The sequence below is a fragment of the Tenebrio molitor genome, chromosome 3 (assembly GCF_963966145.1).
Source record: "Tenebrio molitor chromosome 3, icTenMoli1.1, whole genome shotgun sequence".
Taxonomy (NCBI): Eukaryota; Metazoa; Arthropoda; class Insecta; order Coleoptera; family Tenebrionidae; genus Tenebrio; species Tenebrio molitor.
Genome location: NC_091048.1, coordinates 16,333,573 through 16,358,345, shown reverse-complemented (window position 1 = coordinate 16,358,345; position 24,773 = coordinate 16,333,573). Strand labels below are relative to the sequence as shown.

Below are 24,773 nucleotides of genomic sequence, written 5' to 3'. Positions count from 1 at the left end.
AAGTTGTGCAGATATTTTAACCTATACTGGATAGCCCAAAATTCGCGGAACAACTCAGTGGGCCAATTCCAACTCATGTTAGAAAATTATGGGAAAAATAATAAAAAAATTCTATATCTTTTAGATTTGAAGATATGGGGGCTCAAAATGTGCAGCTTTGATCTCATTTATTTTAAATAAGTATTAAAAAAGATTTTGACTATTTTTTTAGCCGATGCTATAATAATTCTGAATGATCATGATCAGGTTTGCAATTATTTATTTCATTATTTCCAGTATTTCCAAGAAGTGATTTTATGTCGGTTTTACCTCAAATAACGTATGGCAACATGGCTTTGATTTTTTTTTCTTATTTACATGGATACAACAAAAATGAAATATTTGCATACATACTTATACTACATTTGTTTAGCAGGAAGAAACCAGGTTTACACAGCAAAAATTATAAATCGGGTAGCAGGATTGCAGGAGAAAAATGGCGGGAATATTTGAAAATGCCGAATATAAATCTCAATTAAATTATTACCGCAGAATGTTATTCAATTCAAAAAATTGCATTATGTAGTAATTTTTTCTTCTAAATGACTAAAAGAATTAATTCACTAAAGCCTGTTTATATAAAAAATTTATTATAAATTCATATTCAAAATGTTGAGAGGTCAAGAAAAAATAACAAATACAAACAAAATATGTATAATAATAAAAATGCGGAGGCGAGACGCCGGTAATTATGTTGATAAGTACTGCACTATTACTTGATAGTAATATCCGTAATAGTGTATGTACCTCGACAAAATTGCCGTGCCGCCGGGTTAGTATAATAAGAATATAATTGTCTTTGAAAAAAGTGGCCCATGTTTGACCAATTTAATCAAAATTTTCTTTGTCACTATCTGACTCAGTAGATGTATCACTGGAGGAATCCTGTAAAGAAATAATCAGTTCAGGTACTGTGCCAAAATTTTCACCAATTCTTCTCATTTCATTTTCAATTTTGTTTGAATGTTCAATACATTTTTTCCAGTTTTCATCAGTTACATGTTCCACAGCTTCCTGAAATAGGGGCTTCACATCTCTTAACTTAAAAGTTATATTTTTTGAAGCAACTTCATTTTTTATCTGGGCCCAGATTAATTCGATGGGATTTAACTCGCAATGGTACTCGCATGGGTCTTTCACTCCTGTTGAAAAGCCTTCAATAAAGGCTTGTCTTGCACTTTTTATACTTTCATCAACCCATATTTTTGTTTTGGTATGACCTTCGTTGATCCACGTTTCATCCAAATAAAATACTTTTCGTTCTTCTGATCTGAACTTTTCAATTTCACGCAAAAACTTTGCCCTCCAAACAGTAATTTCAGGCCTATCAATAAGAAGACTATTTCTGCCACGTCTTTTGAACCTGCAACAGTTTGCATTATCACATTGTTGTAATTGATGTGGCTGATAATATAATATAAAATATAAGCTAGCAAGGATCTCTATTCTCCACCAGCATTGACTGTGACTATGCAAGCATGAACCTTGTTCCAATCCATGTTAGATACAACCCTACTCTCAAAAACTTTTACCTAAATTGTAATTCTTTCAGCACTTTATGCAATTTTGATCGGCCCATCTTAGGAATTTCAGAATTAAGTTTAGTCTCCTCATGTACAGCATCAATTGTTGGCGGAATTTGTTTAAAAAAAAAATCATGCACAGTTTTACTAATTAGATAGTTTGCATGATCATCTAATATTATTCTTTCTTCATGCTTCGCTTTTTTTGCTGGGCTGACATGTCCAGTTGAGTGTACTTCACCCAGAAGAGTATAAATTGTAGACAAAGAGAAACCTGTGAATAATGATATGTCAAAGAATTTTTGTTTTTAGCAAAATCACAGTAATACCAGGAGCGCGTTCATAAAATATGGGCGAAGGTAGAGTGTGGGGAATATCACGTGACTGCAGTGTCACTCCGGCATTATGAACGGAATCGGGTAAACGCGTGTTTTTTGTTTTTGTAAATGTCAACATTGTCAACTCACATTTAATTGTCATCTATTTAACCACCTGCTTAAATGAAGATCAACAGATTAAAAATGCAATTTGACGAAAGAAAAAGAAAATTAATTGTTTCTGGGGCAATTTGTTCTGCAAAAAAACGTTTTTTCCCTGTAAATTTGTTATCACCGGATTCAATACAGGAAGAGGAAGAAGAGAATATAAGTGTAGTTGCACAAGGAATACCTTTAAGAATTGGATATGTTGAACGGATTGCACCGGGGTTAACCAACAGATAATTTCAAATGCATTGTAGAGTCAGCCATTCCAGTTTCGAAAATTTTGTCCCCATTATTGAAAACATAATTAAAAAATGTATAAAAACACCTTAGAACATTTTTTTTTCACGCAGCCGCCGCTTCACTGCCGCCAGATATTTGACAGACGTCAAATCTGACGTATGGGTAATTTCTCCCGCACCGCTAGACATCGGTAACATGGGTACACTCCGGGTGTCACTCTAAACATTTGTGAACGATCTGGGGTAGGGTGATTATTCCCCCAATTTTAATTTGTGAACGGCGTTTGGGTGACCCACGGGTAACCTTTATACCTACCCAGAGTATTTATGAACGCGCTCCAGTATATGAAGCTGTCTTCTTTTTCTGTTCAGTTGCTCCAATATCTGGGAAGTCCTTTACAATGTTTTGGTGAACATTATGTATGACAGTTTTTTCTCGTAGAGTCAAATGACCTATATGGAACAAAATTAATCATAACATGCACTTTTCATCACTATAATTAATTATACCTGTTGGTAATTTTCGTCTTCTGGCATTTACTGTAGCAAAATTTGCAGCTGGTGCCTCCATGATACGAGGAAATAGGTCCACAAGACTGGTTCTTCGAAATCTTGAAATATATACAACAGTATATCATTTTGTTTTCTCATTGATACAACTTACCACGAAAACTGTAAACACAGCAAGGATTAGTTCTGACAAGAACTGGTTTTTAATAGACAAATAAAACCAACACAGGAGAACCAAAAGATAACAAAACCACGCCAATCTCAAAAACGAATACCAATGACAGTTGTCCTGTTGTCAAGTGTCAAATGCTCAAATGATTCCCTCTGCACTGTTGTCAGTTTCATATCCTGCAAAATCCTGCGGATAATATTATTTATAATGGGTAAAAAAAATATTAACTTACTAAAATATAATACTTACTAAGTTTGGTGAACGCATGTACGCATGAAGAGTTTTATCCATTTCGATGTGAACAATTATATAATTTTTCTTACTTTACACGAACACAATCTGGCAACAACACTTAAATTTTCATTTTATGCGATTTTATTAAAAATATCTCAAAATTTTTGAATCTGTAGATACCTACAAATTCCATTAAGCTTTAAGAACATTACGTTATAGTTTCTTTTTTTTTCAGTCATAATTTAGAAGTTTTTATTTTAAATCATGAACCCTAAACTTTGCTCGTGTAAACGCGCCTCGCTGTTAGCCAATCAAATTTAAATACTCCCTACCACGATTTCCATCTAACAAGAGGATATACTATAGTATGTTTTTAAATGTTGCCACATTTAGTGTAACAAATAGGTCCAGATCTTCGACAAAAAAGAGGATTGATTTTTTTTTACATTTTTACCTGATATTTTAATGAGTACTTAACAATGTACTGCTAAGCTGTTCCGCGAATTTTGGGGCACCCACTATAAAAAAAACAAAAACTGTTCACCAACAGTATTGAAAGTTGTAGAGTGTGGTAAAAATCGTAATAGTTATTGTCATATGAGTAGCGCTGTCAGATCACTTTTCAGGTATGAGTCCGAAATTTGAAGCACGATCCGTTAGCCAAGTGATGCAAAACAGGCCGAATACCTGAAAACTAACAGCGCACGAATATTGAATAATAACGTTTTTCATGTTTGTTTGGGCAAAGTCTTAAAAACCTAATTAATTGTTAATTTTGAGGTTATCTTTAACAGATGTCAAGTTAGGTATATATTATGCATATGTAAAAAGATCAGCGATATTGATTTCCACTTATGTATCGGGTGTTTTTTAAAATTTCACATCATAGTAGGCTATATGGATTACGGATCACGGATCAGCTGTTTAAATCTTACGTTTTTACACGAGTGGTGCGTTCACAATCGACTATTTAACGCCTACTACGAGGTGAAATTAAAAAAAAAACCCGATATATTTAGTTATATACCACTTTCCCGGTTATGCATCTCAGGAAACGAACATGGAAAACTAATTATTTATGCTAAATTTCAATGTAAATACTTAACATTGTTTCCTTGTGTGTGGTGTCGATGTTCGCTCAATTTCGCTTGGTGAATGTAATCAGCTATAATATAACAAGTGGTATGATTATTATCGATGATATTATGAGTGAAATTCTGCTGGAGATTTCACGAGTCCGAAGGACGAGTGAAATGTCCTGCTTCAATTTTACGAATTTAATATCATCGATGATTAATCATACCACGTGTTATATTCGATGAGACAATATAATGAATGAAATACAAAATTATTCATTTATTTGTCAAATTGACAAATTTATTTCAATCAGAAATCGTAACGACGAAAGTAAATAAGAAAATATTTTTTTTGTTTTTTATAATCGCTGTGATAGCCATGCAACTAAGGACTTTTACGCGTTTTCATTGGATCATTCATGATCACGTGATACATGAATTATATTGTCATTGTAATCTGATTGTTTGTTAACTGTCATAGTTTTTGAGTTGGGAATTAATTAGGTAATCAAGGCGCATGCGTAAAGTGACCTATCGATAAATCTATTCTAACTCAGCGGTTCCAAAAACAAATTTAGCATTTAGATTAGATATTGTTAACAGTACAATTCCACTGAGGTTGTATATTTAGGCCACGTACACGTGGAGCAGAAAGCATTTTTTTCAGATGAAAGTTGTTGGTGTTCAGAGATTAGTGCAGTAGCATACAAGTCAAGAGTAATAAGTCAAAAAAAGATAGAACTTTTAATGATAAGTTGGCAATAATTTTTGTTCGAATTATTTAATTTTTAGTTTGTGATCGTCGCGACGGCTGCGTTGCATGATGCGTCCGGGCCTTTATTTAAGCCTGACAAGACAGAATTAATCAGCAAATGGAATCTGTTAACGGTCAAACGAGACTCCGCATCCACGGTACGGAATCTCATCTTGGAAGTCTGCACCGAAATAGTTTCCTTTCAGCTAAATACCGAGGTAACCGCGAGGTTATCGGCTACGATTCAGGCCAAGAGGTCTCGGGCAACGGATGAGATTGCAACAGGGGCCGGAATTAATGCCAGTTAGAGAACACATTAAAGATGTTGGCTAGTTGTGCAGGTATAAATCCCCGTTAATGGGTCGGGTGCCGCGCGCCGAATTCATCCCAAGTATAAGCGAAAGCGCGGCTTCAGGATTACCAACTTCTGAAGTAACCACGTAACCACTTAATCTGTGAGGGTCAGGTCATAAACCGGAGCTCCGGAGTCCGGTAAAGTTCCGCAGCACGGGCTTTACGGTCGCCCAGGGCTGCGCAGCCGTCCCCGGAGCCGCTCCGGGCGCTTCCGTCGAGAACAAAGCTCGCCAAGATCTATCGTTCAAGACGCTGATCTTGGGCTTTGTACAGGAGTCCGGAGAGGAATAGTGCCACAGCCGCACCGGAAACGCTCATTATGTTCTCGACTAGGACATTCGTTGCTGCGTTTTTAATTGTAGACGTTTTCCCCCTAATACTTTCAAAGACAAGAAATCACATCTTCTGTCCATTAGTTAAGAGAGAGTTACTTTTGTTTACCAACTAAAAAATTCTGTATAAAATAGTAAACAAATAATATGTACGTGTATTGGTTAATAACAATATATTTTTTCAATTTTTTTATAAACTGAGCCGTGTAAATCAGAAATATTAAAACTAAACTGTGTAATTTATATATGGTTTGGTGGTTGTCATTGCTTCACATTAATATCAATTTGCTCGTTATTACTTATTACTTAGTAGCAACACCGTTAACGACGAAGTTCAGTCTGAATACCGGTTAACTGCCGGTATTAGATTAAATTCAAGGAAAATGTTTAAAGAGCGGATAATAGAGCATGGTATAATAAGTAACAAATAAAACAGAAGTCAGAAAACGGTTAAACAAAATCCTATTAGACACCACACTTGGTATAGTTCTTACACTTTAAGTGATTATTTATGGCTTCCGATTCCAGTAGTAATCGCTGTGGAATGTAAGGATATAATTATTATACTCCAGATACCTTCGTTCTCTAGAAATTTTATTTAAGTTTTCATCTTAGAAACACATTGTAAATGCAGTAGAAGTTGAAGTAAGAAATGTAGGACAGCCAGAGGGAAGTTTAGATTTTAAATTAAGTTTGTACATTTAATTGGTGCGATTCTGTTTTAAAATTTACCAATATTGCTAATAACAATGTTATAGTTGCTATGAAGCTGTTGATTGGTTTGATCTATGCAAAATCAATATTGCTCAATAACAATATTGCTAAATGTTGAAACAGAATCGCACTAAATGTCTAGTAAAAATCAAGATAATTATTTTTTGTTCGACACTGTCAGAATTTGAGAATTTTCTCCTATGTGAACGGATTTTGATAAACGTCACAACTTGTCAAAACGAAACGTCAAGCTAATTTTAATTAGCTAAGGAGCTCTTCGAACAAAAAAACGTTGTATTCAACTCGTTCGTGTGTAAATTGGGCCTTTTTTGGCACGAGTGGACCATTTTAAAACGCAAGTGAAACGAGCGTTTTAAAATAGTCCACTCGTGCCAAAAAAAGGCCCAATTTACACACAAACTCGTCAAATAAACTACTATTATTTCACTTTTTAATAATTTGCTTATTGATACGTATTAGTATATGGAAGCTAACAATTTCTTTTCATTTCCAAATTAAATGGATCATTTACTAATGTTTTGATATTTTCATTGATCTCTGAATATTGTTTTGTACCATATTTGATCATTTATCACTGTCACAATATGTTCTGAAATGTAATTCGTTAGATCATGTTTATTAAACTAAAAAAAATAATATCCGCAGGTGTTAAATGGTAATATCAATAAATTTTCATTCATCTACATGCTAGAAACAGCTGTGTCAGTAAGTTGTAGTCTTAGATGTCAGCTTATTTTTTAACATGACGTAACTCTTTACTTAGAAAGTTTTAATTAAAAATAAAATGTATGTATACTCTTGGAAGAACTAGAATAGTCTTAAACAGAAGCTTGGTAAAAAATAACAAAAATGCTAGTAAGTACATACTTTTTCCTTTAACTAAGACATTACTTTTTTATAGGAGCATATTTTCAAATTAGAATAATATTGATTATCCTTTTATGAATTAAAATCCATGACGTGGCGTATAGAAATATAGTCCAAACGGTAACCAGAAATGTTTTAAATTTGCGTTATCTGATCCCAAAAAAAAATCAATGCTGCAATCCATTTGTTTCCATGTTAAATAATGTTTCTTCCAAGTCGGCAGAATTCTTTTCAGTACCTAATTGCAATACTTCTCCTTATGCAGAAAATTACTTTCCAGCTAATCAAATTTTCAATTTAACGATGCATAACGTCCGAAAAATTCGTATCTGAGGAAAAGGGTACCACTTGATAGATCCACAACACTCGCACAACATTATAGAGCAAAGGCCTGATTTGTATTTAATAGATAATTCAATAATCATTGTCCTAATTAAGATATCTCAAAGAAATGATGCTGTTACTTTTCCGAAGGATGGAATTGTTTTTTCTTTTTGGAAAGAGGAAAGTCGATATGTTTCTCATTGTTTAAAATACTGTTAAATATTTTTTTTAAATTGACTCCTTCACGACTTTCGGTTGTCCTTTGTAATTCGTTACATTACTCAATTATCAAAAACCCTGGCACTCATCTTGCAAGGACTTTTGTCAAAGGTAAGACTTCATCTAAAATATGATGCACTCTTTTATGACGGCCGGAACATTAGCTAATGCAGGTATTTTCAGTCCGCGATTCTTTAATAAAATTATTAATTTGTAATGTAGCGTCCAGGTCGATTTTCGCTTCTACTGAGATCATATCCTGTTTAATACAATATTTCATAATATCAGGGTACATAGTAGATATTATCTATTTTTATAGAAATGCGTAACAGAGGTAGAAAATCGATAATAATTTAAAATTTAGGATAATTTGAAATGATTATATGTAGCAACGTATAAATAAGTCAGATTATTCATTTTTGAAACTCCTCATAGTTATGAAAGAACAAATATCTATATTAATAACATAATTACATAAACATTTTTGTTTTATAATACAAAAATTTCCGATAATATTGCGGAATCTGGAAAAGTGCCCCGAATGCTTGCAGCGTTTCCACGTTGAATGGCAAGCTAAATCCTCTCGAAAAGGAATTTCTTTGATTTTGAATCGCCTGATTCCACGATAAGTCGGTTTCCGATGACATTAATGAAATCGATGGCTTCTTTGCACCAAGGGCCTAAGGTTTCAAATGCTAAACCTTTAAACACGTAGTTATTATTAATTTTAATATAATATTGGAAATGTTCACAACTACAAAACCTGCAACATTCGCGAACAACTGTTTACTCCACCTGTCGAACACACATTTATGAAATGATGATTCGAATGATCATAGCAGATTAATTTAAAATTGTAGCACGTATAATCCTGAATTCATTAAAAAACGATGCATTTTATTTTATTCTGATTGGTCCACTAAACCTACAATTTTAACAAGTCCTATGTTACCAAACAATAAACACACTAAAATATCTTTTGTAACAAACTGGGCTTCCCATTTCGTCCGTCAAAGAAAATAAATTGTGCTTTTTATGATATTTAGACTTGGCTCTCTTGAGCAACTCACTAATTGAAGTGCAGTCCCGGCCCAAACATTTCTATTTATTTCGTAAAGTAGATTTTTGTGAGTTGCAAGAGTTCACCTGTTCGCAGGCCGTCTCTGTCGGATGCCTCATTGTTGTGCGGCATTGTTGGATCTTGTGCGTGGGTGTACAGAAAGTGAGGCTCGTAGAACGCAGGAAGCAATCATTTTGTATGTAAGATAGCGGTTAGCTGAAACAGTATCTATATGTCGGATACAAGATTCATGTTTCGGCATTTGCTCGAATTAAACTATCAATAATTCACGGCGGCCTGGCAAGATGACGGCAGTAAAGTCTAGGAGAGACGCCGGTTCCCTTTTATGATCACTCTCGCTTTACGGACGGCTGTCTCATTTTTATGCACACCATTTCACTGAAACCCCCAACTATTATCAAAAATGTGAATTGTGTTCGCAGGAATAAGACAGGGTTATTTAAAATTTTATGGCCGGAAAAGGACACAGCTTCCAAAAAAGGTGGAACATGATGGGCCAGTGTCACGGGGAAAGTTTCAGAAATTGCTCCTAAGAAGAGGTACCTATTGTTTTACGGTACACCTAAATAAAAATAAGTGTGGCAATGATTAAGATTTATGAGAAGTACCCTACTTCACCAGAGAAACGGTCACTACACAAGTTCACGTTAAAGTAACACTATGGTAACATCTGAGCATGTTGTTGCATGTTGTTAGACTTAACCTAAAATTTATAAACAATTTTTTTTCTTATTCTTTATTTGCAATGTTTTATATTAAAATTAAAATAACTATCGATTCCTATTCTCGAAGCAAATATCTAAGGGCACTCTTTGCTAAAAACAAACATGTTTATTTATGTGCCGATCAAACATAAACAAATGTCATTCATGTTAACGGCGGGGAATTCAAACTTTACACTGTCCCAAATGGTTTACTTTTTTCACCGCCTATTCAGTCCAGGTTTTCATTTGAACGCATGATATTATATTGATGTTCTGATACCCAGGTTTACAGATAGAAACGAAATTTCAGTGTAAAAGCAGTCCCCAAGTCAAAGAAAATTTCACAAACTTTGTTTTTTGTTTATCTACATCTACAAGATTTCTTGTTCGTTTCGTGAAATATACATTGAGGATATAACAGACGTGCAATTAAAGTACTTCACGCAATGGAGATTGTCTTAAGAAGAAAGTGGTCACCAAATTGTCTGATTACATTTTGATGTGTACAAATTTTTATTAGGAATGGTAATTTAGGGAAACAATCATACCAAAATACATTCACAATACAGATCCCAATAATAGTTTTCAATTTGATGCTATTTAGAACCCTTTGATCAAAATATATTCTGCTCGCTCACCCACTTCCTCATTCCCCAATATTTTTTCTATACCTACAAACAGGTAGTTCTACCAATCAAAAGCTGTGTTCACTTGTAGTGTAGTACACTTGTTGAGTTACCTTGGTTTTCACTTACTTGAAAAAGCTCATTGCAATACATACATACAGGGTGTTTTCGAAGTTAAGACGTTCCTTGTAACACGAGGTACTATACATTATTCTTAAGAATTTTAGTCTAAATCTTTTTAGTAAAATGTTTGTATTAACGGAGATAATTGATTGTATATTTTTATTGTTTTCTAAAATTTTGAGTCCGGTCCTGTCTATTTCTCCGCTGTACTAGATTAATAACTGACGTGGCCCAGGATGGTGTCTTTCTGGAAATCGCTCTGCGTACTCTCTGGACGCCGCAGCTGCATTCTGATAACATGATAACATTGCCCATACATTAGCAACATATCTGTGAGCTCATTATATTCGTAATAATAAAGCCATTCCGACTAATTAGATGACAACGCTGACAATATTTTTGATTAACGTCCATGCTCATTTGATTTTTTTTGTCAATTCTAATTTATAACAAATCAGCGCAAATTTGAGCAGGACCGGTTTCAAAAATTTCAAAAAAATTAACTTATTGTATCTTCATTGCCGTACACATTTTACTAAGGTGATTTTGGCTAAAACTCTTCAGAACAACGCATACTATCACATGTTAAAAGGAACGTCTCAACTTTGAAAACACCCTGTATATGGTTCTTTCTTTTTCTGACTTGTTATGAAAGTCTATCATTAAATCTTTGTTACATTTTATTTAAGGAATCAAAGACAATTGGTGCGATTCTGTTTTAAAATTTACCTATATTGCTGTATAACGATGTTGTAGTTGCTATGATATGTAGCTGTTGATTGGTTGGATCTATGCAAAATCAATATTGTTCAATAACAATCTTGCTAAATTTTGAATCAGAATCGCACTAATTATTCACTAAAGAAATTGTTATTTTAATTGCAACTCAGATGTAGAGGAAACTAATCCTGTAGATTAAAAGTTTACATTTTAAAAACACCTATTCTGTTATATTATTTTCCTAATATGCGCCTCGAAGTTATTAAAGTTCATAAAGCGTCATAAATATGATCATAAACTACTACTACTATAATATATCGTAAACGATTTCTGTAATGTTCATTGCTGCACATTAAAAATAATGACAGAATTATTGTTGTATTTTTAGAAATTGACAATAATTTATCTGGTGAATAAAACTAGAATTGTCGGAATTTTAGGTGCATTAATTTTTTTAAACGCAGTATGTAGAAGGCGCTTAATTTTATTTTTATTTGTAGTTGTAGATCTACACTTCTTCAAACCAACACTTTTGTTGGTGTTCTTTTTTTAAATTTCAGGTAAAAGCCTTATAATTTTATATAGGTAAGATTTTAACAAGAAACGTTTTGGTAATTTTCGTTTCGACTTTTTTTTGTGCATCGTAAACTGAAACCTATTTGGACGTCGCTACTGTTACCACTGTACCCAACAATGTGGTATAATGAGCTTGTTAGACATGAAAGTCTGCATCCACTCCGGCATTGTTCGACGTATAAATATAATGGCTGTTTTCAGGTGTGCATCGCTGATTTCAGCAGTAATCAGGACAGATAGGAAACCGAACTTTAATTATTTGCAGCAGACGCAGGCAGGAAGAAGAGGGCAACCACAATGACCGCACTCTGCCACCTAGTACTAGTAATGAGAGCGTTATTAACTCCCTTTGACGCACCAACCCCGTGCGTGAACCGTCAAGGGTCTAATAACCTGTTGCCACCGTAAAGAGTATCATGGCTAATAGATATCACATGACCGACAAAGTTTTGGTCATGTCATGTCAAATGACCGTCGATGGTTGCCATTTGAAGTTAGTTAATGATTTTAGTCTTCGGTACCGACATGTTTCCCTAATTAAATATCGATTCGCGTTTAAGCTACCCACACATAAATTGACCGATATGCAAAGTGCGGCTTTTTCGACGTTATATGGTCGAACGGTCCTGATTTATGATATGCGCAAGTCGTTATTCCACTCACGTCTACGAATTTCTAGCAAGAATTCGACAAAAATTTCATTTCTTGCTGACTCCATTTACCTACTCGATGGACGCTTTCGAATTTCTAAAATACACATTCTTTTACTGTAAAATTACTTATTATTAACATCAAATTTAATTACAGAAATAACAAAATTTTGTCATCATTAAAATCATTTATTGGACGTAGAAGGTGTTGACGAATGGTCGTTTAGTGGTTGTAACCTAATATAAAATTTTGACAGTATAAAAATAAATGAATTCTGTTACCGGATAGGAGTAGCAATAAAGAGAAATGTAGTAAAAGATTATGGTAATCTTTGCAAAAATATTTCAGATTTTTAAGAAAATTCAATGAAGCTTTTACTCTTCTGGTTTGAAGACTTTTATGCTCAAAGATTTTAAGAAGCTCGATCTTTGTAAGCTGTGTACAACTTTAAGATAAACTTTTGGAGCTTTTGCAACATTATCTCTGAATGTTAGTCAGTTTCGTCTGTCTCCGCTTCAATTGGCTTTTTCAAATTTCTATTTTGCTATTTTTTTTTCTTTTCTCTTCTATTTTACATTTCTCATTTCTTCTCATTGTGTCGTGTTTGTTACCTACTCTTTTTACTTTACATTTCATCTGACTCTTTTAATGGGTTCTTGCCTGTTGAGTCAGTCATTAATAATAATAATAATAATAATAATAATAATAATAATAATAATAATAATAATAATCAATTGGTGAACAGGAAATCCTTTTACCGTGTAGACTACTGAAAGAAAAGTAGTTCCTTTAAATATAAATTCGTTATATTTCACAAACTCCTTCCAGCCCCCAACATATCATTTAAAGAATCGTAACATTGACTGGGATGGGCCGAACTGCTGAACAAGAAAGACATAATGCCTTAAGTCAGACATGGCCAACAGACCGAAGCTTTTTCAATCGATATTAATTCTGTCAGAAAATTTTAGTAAAACTTCACACACTCATTGTTGTAAAGTTTCGTGAACTATCGCAGAAGGCGCAAAATGAGCACTGCATGATATTTGACTGCATTTAATACATGTATGAAAGTCGATGGCAACAACAAAGAAGGTGACCACTCATGATTTAAACAATCTAAAGCTTTGAAGAAGTCTTTATAGATTACGTAAACTTAAAATTTGGTGTCAAAGCTTATGAACACATTACGAAATTATGTTTTGTAAACGTTTGTGAACAAAGTGCCAAACAGATTTAATTTAAAGTTTAAAATATGAGAAATTGGACGGTAATTTTGATTTATACTACCTTTTAGAAACATCTACGAAATGCTTGATATATTTTTGGAAATTTGCAAATTTTCAGAGCAAGATTGAAAATTACATTCAATACATTTATGCAGTTCTTTTAAAAGGAAAGCGCGAATATTATTAACAATCAGATACAAGAAGCATATTTAAGCTGTTAATGTTTACGACGGCAACCTCATTGGTAAAAACTTTTTTCTAATTTTGACATATAAAGTGACACTTTTCAAAATTAATGGACGTTTGGAAACGTCACACTTTTCGTAACTGGTTACGAAAAGTAAAATCTTTCCTAACTGGTTAGGAAAAATTTATTGTATCACCAGTTGACACTGTCATATTTTTTGTTTTTAAGCAAAATAACCGTGCCTACTTACCTACTTGATATTTTAACACAATAATAATTTATTATTAATGAAATCCATTACTTCGTTTAACGTTTGAAGAAACTTTTTTTTTGTCAAAATTAGAAAAAATCTTGTATGTAACACGTTAGGAAATGCAATTTTGTGTAACTCGTGTGATTTTGCAGGATCTCGCTGCGCTCGTCCCGCAAATATTCCACTCGTTACACAAAATAACGCATTTCCTAACTGGTTACATAAATAGCTATTATTGTATTGGGAAGTCTGTAAAAGCATTGATAATACCATTTAAATTTTGAATTTCATTGTTCAAATATGTTATCTAATTTGATATATCTTTAGATTTTTATTTAAAATGAATACCTGTAAACGAACCTAAAAATGTCACAACCAGTTCACACCTATCCTTTACAGACTGATTTTCATTTATGTGTCCTAGAGCCAGTTAACAGAAACGAAATTAAGTTAATCGTAACCAAATACGAGATTAACTGAACATGTGATCAGACTGAACCAATCGAAGTTTCCGATTCATGGCTAATCACACATTAAAATTTAATTCGCATTAAATATTTAATTCTCTTTCTATAAACTGGCCGCTAGTCATTGTACTAATCGAAGAAGTGGAACCGCCTAGAAAGTTTACAGATTTAAACTGCTGGAAAATCTCTTGTCCCTTTTATTAAACCAAAATTCAATTAAATGAGTATCACTTTTTCCAAAAACCATCTACCTAACTTTATGAGAAATGAAAAAATAATTTCTAAGGTAGTAAGTAGTAAGTCTGTTAATAATAAACGAGAATAAATTATAGGTTAAAGGTAAAGGTATCAACATGTTATTTCTATTTCAACTACATATACTACATATGTAGGTATTGAAAAATGGCCGCTAATGTGTCAACTGATTATCAGTAGGATTATCAGTTATAATATAACAAGTAGTGTGATTATCATCGATGATATCTACGAGTGAAACCGAGCTGCAGAATATGTTGCTCCGGCTGTGCTAGTCAAATCATCGATAAAATATACTGAATGAATAAATGAGGAACAGTGGTTGTCAAATTTGATAAATATCATTACCGTTAGGAACGGACTAAAATAAGATAGATTTTTTTGTTTTGTATTAACGCTGTGGTATCCTGTTACTACCCTTTGTCAGCCAATTAAAAAGATATCATGGGACACATGAATTATTTTCTCATTAGAATTGTCAAACTGCTCTCATACTATGTATGTATTTGTAGAAAATCATCTCCATATCATAATAGCTGTACTGTATTTTACCTGTTGTTCTTCTACTTTTGAAATGAATTTGCTTCCGTGGTTGAATTTTTTTTCGGCTCTTCTGGAATCTTGTTAATGTTTTTAAAATTCACTCAAAATGTGTCGTGGGAACAATAGTCAAATAATCCCCCGTTTGAATTACTATTCTAAATATTAATACGTCTCATTACACGTGCAGAAGAAATCACCACAAAAAATTGTTAAAACACAGTAGAAATGCACCAAACCAAAAAGCCATTATAATTTTGCTATCAAAAACATAAAAAATTATAAATTCATTGAAATTTAACTAACATCGGCACAATAAAATATTTAATTTATATAGTCCGGACAAAATAAATGTGAATCTTGACTCAATAAGTCAAATTATTTAACAAGATGATAACGATAATAAAGATTTATGGTAGGTCGAAAAGCAGCAGGTGTATAAATACAGCGAGTTTTCGAAATTCTACCTGCAACTTTGAGTGGTAGAAAACCATCTGTTCCCCATCATAAATCTTTACAATTGTTATCTTTACATTTTTATTTCAATTTGACTTAATAAAGTCAGGATTCACATTTATTTTGTCCGGACTATATCGGGTGTGTGGCTCGCCTTCGGTTCTCCAGTCATATCCTTCTGTCGCCAGTAAAAATCCTTTTACCATGCTAGTAATGTTTAATTTTGAAAACAATTTGAAAACTGTCACAATTTAATTGACATTTATTTTATAAAGGTGTTTTTTTTTCGTTGCTATGATATGTTAGCAATATTGCCGCGTTTGAAAACTACATCGATTTTCATTATACACTGCTCCCAGAAATTAATGCATCACTTTAGAAAATGTGGAAATAGTAGATAGTTGTAAATAAATCACAGAAAATCAGTTCTTATTCGGGAGTATTTAAATTGCAATAAGAGTTTAATAAAAAAATTAAAATTTATTCAATAATTTAAAAAAAAAAGAAAAATTGTAACAAAATAAACTCGAGAAAATGGCTCAGTAGCTGGTATTTCCACCTCTAGCATGAATAACGGCTTCACACCGTCTACCCATGCTGTTAATAGAGGACAGGACATCTGCTTGGTCCTGATTGTCCCAAATACCGGTTATCTGCTCACCAAATTCACCCAGCGTAGCTGGAGGTGACTGAAGAGCCCGATCATGTCCCACACATTTTCTATCGGGTTAAGGTCCTGACTCCTTGCTGGCCATTGCATAGAAACAATACCGACTTCGTCCAAATATTCGGACATAATTCTGACAATGTACTGTCTTGAATATGAAATTATCCCCGATAAATGAAGCAAATGATACCACATATTGTTCCAGGATATTTGTTACATAAACTGTGCTACTCATTGTCCCTCTGGGAAAAACATGCAAATCGGTACGAGCCGTAGAACATACACCGTCTTAGAGGCCGATTTCAAGTTGACTTGCAACTTGTATTGTCATGGTAACGGCACAAAATTGCAAGTTTGCGAAAGATGACGCATATTAGTAATTAATGTGTAGGACAAAGATAGCTACACATTTGCGCTGCACCACGTATTTGTCAACCTGACTTGAAATCGGGCTCTTAAACCATAACCGAGCCACCTCCGTAAGGTTACCTTCCAAGAATGTTACATTGGGCATAGCGTTCATTTGGTCGTCGAATTACTCTTACACGTCTGTCAGATGAATCCAAGCGAAATCTGGATTCATCTGAAAACAGTACTCGTGCCCATTCATTATCTTTCCATCTGGTATGGTTTTCGGTAAACTGCAGACGTGCTTGCCGATGAGCTGTTGTTAATAAGGGTCCAATAGCAGGGCGTCTGATGTGCTAGTTGTCTTCTAAAAGACGTTGGCGAATGGTTTCGAGGCCAATTCGAACGTTAGTTCCTCGGGATAGCTGCATTTGCAGACGTCGGGTATTGGTGAAGCGTTTCCTGACAGCGAACAATCTCAGATATCTGTCCTGTGTTGATGTTGTGGCCCGATGTCTTCCTTGTCTAGGACGCCTAACATGGTCTCCAGTCTCCCTGTAACGTTGCATGACCCGAGAAATGGTAGATTGCGAAACATCAAACCTTTACACTAGCGCAGGATGAGAATATCCTTCGCCCGCTAATGTAGCCACTTCAACGCACTCATCACGGCTCAAACTGCGAGAAACTTAGTTCATTGTGACCAAAAATTGTGATTTTTTACAAATTGCTAACAAGATAATAAAAATTATGATACAGTTCTATCAAAAAGGACAACCGTTTACTGTACGTACACCTTATCTTTTAGTATGGATTTTTTTAACAATAAATAAGTAAAAACAAGCTATCTACGAGTATTTTAGTTTTTGCGCATATGTACTATTGCGGACACGGAATCTTGGCCAACATTTTTTAGACATTTCTAAAAAAAAAGATGTAAACCAATCATTAGGGTCATTAATAAATGACATTTATTAAAAATCACTTTGATGTCTTTCTTGTGACATCAAAAAGGCAGGGAAATGGCATTATCGAGTCAAAAGTTGGGTTATATTCAAAAAAGGCCAGTTCACACATATTTGTCAGTTAAATGTCAGTTGTGGCCAAGATTCCGTGTCCGGAATAGTACTTTGTTAACAATTTATAGCATCCATGTTTGGAAATTTTTGTAAACTATTCGATTATTACAGAAAATGTTAGCGATGCGTTAATTTCTGGGAACAGTGTATTTAACACTGATAAAGAAACAAATTTCAAACGTATTCCTGAAAGGAATTTTTGAATATCTGTTGAGGGTAACTTTGAGAGTTAACACATACTCGTACAATTATGTTCCCACATCAATAACAGGATCATTTAGTTTTACAGGTAGTTTAGTTGTAACTTCCAGAAGATCTTGCGCGTTAACGAAAACCCAAAATATCGGATGTTCATTTAAATTTCCCGTCAAAGTTGACGTTGAAAAGTCGATTGTGAACGCACCACTAGTCACTAGTCAGTCTGCAGAGTGAAAACACACACAAGGCAAAAAGTGAGGTTAGATTTAAACAGCTGAGGGTGATCCGTAAAGCGTGATGCATTCACAATCGACTAACTTTGACGGGAAATTTAAATGATATATTTCTTGTGGAAAAGTATTAATATAATGTTAATTTAATATTTGGCAACAATTATTTGCAGATACGTGGGCTAAATTTTATCCGCAACTACGAAATTACCGTTTAAATACTTAATATCAACGAAGTTGTATTAAGTTGCGATTTATACGCCTGCCTCCGTAAGATCTATAGGAAAGCTTCTGTTACTTGAGCAATTACAGTATATTCGGAAACTGCAGTGGCAAAAGAATAAATCGTGCAGTTGTGCTTGTGTCGTCTTGTCCTTTTTGTCGTTTTTTGTTTTAGCCGCGTTGTTTAGAAAGCTACTAAATAGAGTAGAATCTAGTACCGTTCAAAATCTGGTTTGGAGCGAAGAAAACTAGTGGAATTCCGGCAAAGTTCCACTCCTCGAGTTGTACGTTGGTGTGCAGCACGATCCGTGAGCTTTTGTCGGGTCGTGAGGGCGCAATCACTGGACTCGAGTGCGTTGAATTCCCAATGGAAGGCGCACGTGCTTCATTCAGGCCGTTATCTAATCTTTCCACTGTTTATGTTTATTGAATGGCGACATTAAACTTTGCACATGTAGTATCAGGACAAGCTTTTATGTAGACACATCTCTCGCATAACGTACCAATCTGCATACGTTTGCGCCTTCTCGCAACCGTAACCGTAAAAAAGATTATTCCGGTCGATCCGGACGGTCGAATTAGTATCCACTTTGGTTGGGTTTTATTCGCAGAAATTAAATGCGCTATAGTACACTTTAACTAACGGTTATCTAAATTTGTCTCTGCCGTTGGGATGTATCCGTTTTTGCTGTTCGATAAAGGTCCGTCGATATTGTATTCCATCCGATACCCTACAAAGATAGAAGCAGATCTTGGGACCCGGAGAAATCCGGGCCTGAAAGCGATATAAGGAGACAGTCTGGCCGTTTTAAAATAGATACATATCGGAAAAAGAGTTACTTGCAGCTGAAGCAATATTATTAAATTTGCTAAAAGTTGTAAAATAATTGTGGCAGAATCATTTTTAAGATGCAGACTGAATATTTAGAATTAATTTACTCTAAGGTTTGTGTTTTAACATAAGATAATGCTTTCTTCTCTCTTAATATACTATTGTACATATACAGGTGTCCCAGAACTCCCTCCCCAGAGAAAAAACAGTATTTGGGTAAATGTAATAATCTGAATTTTAAAGAAAAAAGTCCTATATCAAGCGATAATCGAGAAAAGGCATCCTAAACGTGACCAATCATAGTTGAGTACCATCAAGGTAGGATGACCGCAATTTTGCGTTGCCGGGATTCCACATCAGAAAACGTCAAAATTCCAAGTAAACTTTTTGCTGATTGTTACAATGTCAGTAATTATTTTTGCTGTGTAGCAATCTGTCCGATTTTTTAGTTATACCTGAGGACGAGGTTCTAGTCCGAGAGCTGATGACGAATTTGGAGAAGGTATTTTAGGCAATCAGAAATTAAAAAAAATGTACAATTTGAATGTTAGTGAATCTGGAATCGACAGTTGCTAAGGGCGTTTGCGGTTATTTTACTACTGCGCAGCATATGAAACTTGCAAAAAATTTATCCCAAAAAACATACTTTAGGCAACTTGAAATTATACTGATTTTTTAGTTTAGCATTTATAGATTACAGAAATAAAAATGCCAGATTATTTGGACGGTTTTAAAGTACAACCCGACTACCCCAAAGTCATTTTTTAGTATACGCAAAAAATATACTTTAGGCAGTCTGAAATTTTTATGGCAGATTTATTAATTGATATTAAAAATATGTGCAAAAGAGTCAGACTAATACGAGGGTTTTAAATAATAACCCGACGCGAATAAACATTTTAAATAAGTGCGACAAAAAAGTCTTATGCGTATACATAGGTACGAGAGGTAGTTTATCGATGTCTGCCAGCAGTAGCTAAGGAAGCCCTCGGCTCCGATAAAACTGTAACTATTAATATCTGAGAAAAATCATCGAAGAGGTCCACTTTGTTTGTAAAAAGTGCATATTGTTCAGTACTTTACTTTACTTATGTTGACAGCTTTTCATCTCCTAATAATGACGTCATCAATATTTTTTTTCAATGACAAGTCCCACTTTTTTCTCCTTTTTCTAATAGATCTTCTCACTACCTATAAAGGCATGCACCATCTTTTTGGGACCGAGTTGGCTATGACCATCTATACTTGGGCCAACCAACAGATATAGTAATAAAACCGCCCCCTAGTGCCCGCGTATTTTAAATAGCAGCTTCCAATTGGCTTATTCAAAATGTGCGCAGATTTTCGAAAGTCTGATGTACATCCACAAAAATTACTTGACGGCATCCGGCATCTCATTCGTTTTAACCTCGCTTCGGGAGTTTGACCACGTGTTTATGTTTGTTTTCCTTGGCATTTTTCGATTTGTAGTACAAAATAGTTTCTTTTTCAAGACTTATAACAATGACAAATGGCAAAGAACCTGCTTCATTGTGAAACAGGCTTCGGCGTATATCGTTCTACGCAACTAGGCCACATCCCCTTTTTTTTATTACTATATCTATTGGTTGGCCCAAGTATAGTGATTTTGTTGGCAGTACCTCGGTGCTAACTACATTCCCTAAAGGAAATTGACACTTTTTGTGTTAGGTTAGGTTGTTTTCAAATTAAGGTTATATTTTCTGAATAGGTACATTGTTGCCGGATCTCTTAAACCTGGCCTGTCCTTTTTAAATTAAATTAAATCTTTTAATAGAAATTTTTTATCGTAATAAAATTATTTTGGCAATTTTGTTGACTGTTCCTTTGACGGAAATTTAAATTATTTTTACACACTTAATAGTTTTTTAGTTTCTTACGAATATTAAAATAATAAATCTGGCAATGCGGTGGCAAGAAAATGTCGAATAGACACTGACAGGAAAAAAAGTTGTATCCGTTGCATCACTGAGTCAGTTAGTCCAACATGAAAAGAAAAAATCATAGCCAACTCGGTCCCAAAAAGATCGTGAATGCCTAATAAACACCTAAATTACAGTTCTATCGAATTTATTCCGAACTTTACGAACTAAACTAATTTTAATATAAAAGCCGTAAATTTATTAATGAAAATTCGAAAAATATTATTTCTAAACATAGCAACTTGTTTCTGTTAATCTGAAATTATTGCAAATTTTTAATATTAGGTAATTAACATCACATTTATTTAGATAGAATATCTAAGCAGACATATGTATAAGCTCTATAGTAAAGAAAGGCGTTGCTGAAGAAAAGATTTGTTTAACAATCTATTTTAAAAAAACGAGCCGGGGCCGCCCTTAGCTACTGCTGGCAGACATCGATAAACTATCTCTCTCGTACCTATGTATACGCATAAGACTTTTTTGTCGCACTTATTTAAAATGTTTATTCGCGTCGGGTTATTATTTAAAACCCTCGTATTAGTCTGGCTCTTTTGCACATATTTTTAATATCAATTAATAAATCTGCCATTAAAATTTCAGACTGCCTAAAGTATATTTTTTGCGTATACTAAAAAAATGACTTTGAGGCAGTCGGGTTGTACTTTAAAACCGTCCAAATAATCTGGCATTTTCATTTCTGTAATCTATAAATGCTAAACTAAAAAATCAGTATAATTTCAAGTTGCCTAAAGTATGTTTTTTGGGATAAATTTTTTGCAAGTTTCATATGCTGCGCAGTAGTAAAATAACCGCAAACGCCCTTAGCGACTCTCGAATCCAGATTCACTAACATTCAAATAGTATAATTTTTTTAATTTCTGATTGCCTAAAATACCTTCTCCAAATTCGTCATCAGCTCTCCGACTATTCTGGGATTTGTGAAATTGAAAACTTTATGTGAGCTACAGGAAAATTTATTTTACTAATTTTAGAGTCTCTTTTGCTGTTTTCTATGGGGAGACAGTTCTGGGACAGGCTATACACTGTTACATACGGAAGCAGACCCTTGAAACCGTTAAAAAATCAATTAGACCTAATGAACTGGAAATCGAAAAAAAAAAACACTAAGGAGGTCATTTACGAAACTCGGTAAAGCTCGATAAGGTGTTGCAAATTCAAAACCATGACAACCGACATTGTTGAAGCATTGTATTTGCCGTTTCGTTAACGATTTGCAAATTTGCAAAGTTTCGTGAATCTCCCCCTAAGCGTTTAAAGAATGATGGCGTGGCAATAGGATGCAAAAACATGGAAGAGATGAAGAAGTTCGAAGTTGAAGCTAAAACAACACTACAGGGTGAAGAAATCTGTATTAAATAATCCAAGAATTAAGATCATTAGAATTAGCGAAGAAAAAGAGGAAGTCGTTTTGAAAATTATATTATACAGGTGATTCTGAAATAAGTTTGGAAAAAAAACCGGTAGTTGGTGATGATGAGAAGAAGTCATTGACAAAAAAAATTTCTTATAAAAGTTTTTTCGTTTTCGAGATACAAATGATTGAAAATTTGGTCAAAATTACTAGTATGCTGCTGAGTTAAAGGTGATTACCTGAATATCTTGGTAGTTTAGCAACAATATAGGCAGAATATAGCCTAAGGGAGTCCGTTTCGGCTCAGGGACGCGAGGGTCGCGGGTTCGATTCCGACCCAGGGCGAAAAAAAAAGGCAATATTCTATCTCGTGATTCGGAAGTCATGTTAAGCCATTGGTCCCGGTCTATTGAGTTGGTCATCACGCCCCTCACAGATTTGTAAAACCAGTCTTAGACTGTGTAACATCATTTTTATCAAAGGTGCCCGTCAGTCACAAACGTAATTTTACTCCTCTCGATCATTTCCATAGAAACATTTACAAAGCAGTTTGCTTGCACCTACGACTTTATTGTGGACTTGATGTAACAATGGTTGCTAATGAAGTGAACAAATTCGTACAAATTTTCCCTCTTCATAGGCGTTGGAAATACAAGGATATAGGGTAATCTCCATCCTTTTGATTTCACCTCCAAAAGTCATTTACGCAGAATTATTTTGTGTCAAGGATACTCCACATTTTTTTTTCCAAACTTATTTCAGAATCACCTTGTATGTAGAACAAAATTCCTCACTGCACAACAACACGGGAATTTGTAAGAGATGGCGTAAAAAGATGCAAAAAAAGACCCTGTCATTTTTTCTGAAGCAATGTATATACATAAAATGGAATGTTTGTTGTTTATACGAGCATTTTAAGGTGCTTCATCTATGGGGTCTTTAGCCACATGAGTGATAAGTGTTCCCAAGGGGGTCACTGGGTTTAAATTGTGGTGAGGATGATCATGAAAATGCCAACTGCAATAACAACACACCATATGTGTCACTTTAACAATCACCAAAGTCTTAATTTTAATGTGAACTACTCCTTTATAAAGAAACAAGTGATCTAGCAATTAAAAACAAGATTCAGTACTAAAAGTGTGTCTGTTCCTAAATAAATGTTCCGTGCTTTAGAAATTAAGTCAATCTTCTTTCTGGGTGCTTCTCTCCAAAATCGTGGCTTAAAATTAAAAAAATCTCTAAACATTGGTGGTTAAAATCTGACGAATTCCAATGTGTGAATGGTAATGAGTTTTACGCTGCTGACTATATGGAAGGATCTGTGAGGGGGCTTCATTACTCGGAATTAGTAACGAGTGACGCGGTGAAGCTGTGAGTGACGGGATTAGTAAAAACAGATCTCTCTAATTTAGGAAAGGTATTGAAGATTCAGGAGAAGAATGTTTAAACAATCATTTTGAAGATTTTATTTTATGATTAGCGTGAAACTTTTATTTGTATACATTTTTATTGAATTTGCACACGTTACTAGTATTGTTATCATTTTAATTAATTCAGTTATTTCATAGTTTAGAATAATGAATGTTATTTTGTTAAACGCGGTGTGTGAAAATCTCTGTATCTGTAACACGAATAAACATTATAAAAGGGTGCACGGCATCTTTCGCCATTATCATTAATTTCACCTCAAACGAAAACAATGTTAGTCTAAGCACAATAGGTTTGAATCATGCATCAATTACAGAAGTTTTGATACTTGGTAGGGTTATTGGGGACACTTCGCCGTAGTTACATATCAAAAGTCCTCATCGATCGGGGGTGAGCTCTATCCATGAGTAATTTTTATTGTTTCTACAGAAAAAAATATGATGCATAATTATTGTAGAGCGTAAAGTTTACTACAAGAAAAATTATCCCAAGCACTTTTTTCGTGGAAGCAGGTACAAATGCCAGGTAAACTTAATCTCCTACGTAGATTTGTAGATACTACCGGTACTAAAGTTTAGTCAAGTTTAACAATGGAAAAATTAGGGATGCAAAGAGTAGGGGCCTAGTTGCACATTGTCGATCTTAAATCAAAAACTGTAACATGTGCGTGGCGGCAATAAAATAGTTTGTTCGCTTTTGTTTTTTGAGGATTACAAAAAT

The 24,773-nt window shown here is 34.3% G+C and overlaps 1 protein-coding gene and 2 long non-coding RNA genes across 6 annotated transcripts in view; 1 reads left to right on the top strand and 2 right to left on the bottom strand.

Annotated features, from left to right (window-relative positions):
- LOC138126042 (CUGBP Elav-like family member 1) overlaps positions 1–24,773 on the bottom strand; it is a 313,867-nt gene that overhangs the window by 189,934 nt on the left and 99,160 nt on the right. The gene's annotated exons all lie outside the window — the stretch shown is intronic.
- The window catches only part of LOC138126047 (uncharacterized), a 217,009-nt gene that overhangs the window by 119,611 nt on the left and 72,625 nt on the right, over positions 1–24,773 (top strand). The gene's annotated exons all lie outside the window — the stretch shown is intronic.
- On the bottom strand, positions 814–3,082 carry LOC138127120 (uncharacterized). Of its 2 annotated transcripts, XR_011158104.1 has the most exons (4): positions 2,951–3,082; positions 2,797–2,897; positions 1,572–2,739; positions 814–1,402 (listed from the first exon to the last, which is right to left on the bottom strand). It is a non-coding gene; the product is annotated as an uncharacterized lncRNA (long non-coding RNA). The 2 variants fall into 2 exon arrangements; XR_011158103.1 differs by having other exon boundaries at positions 2,797–3,049.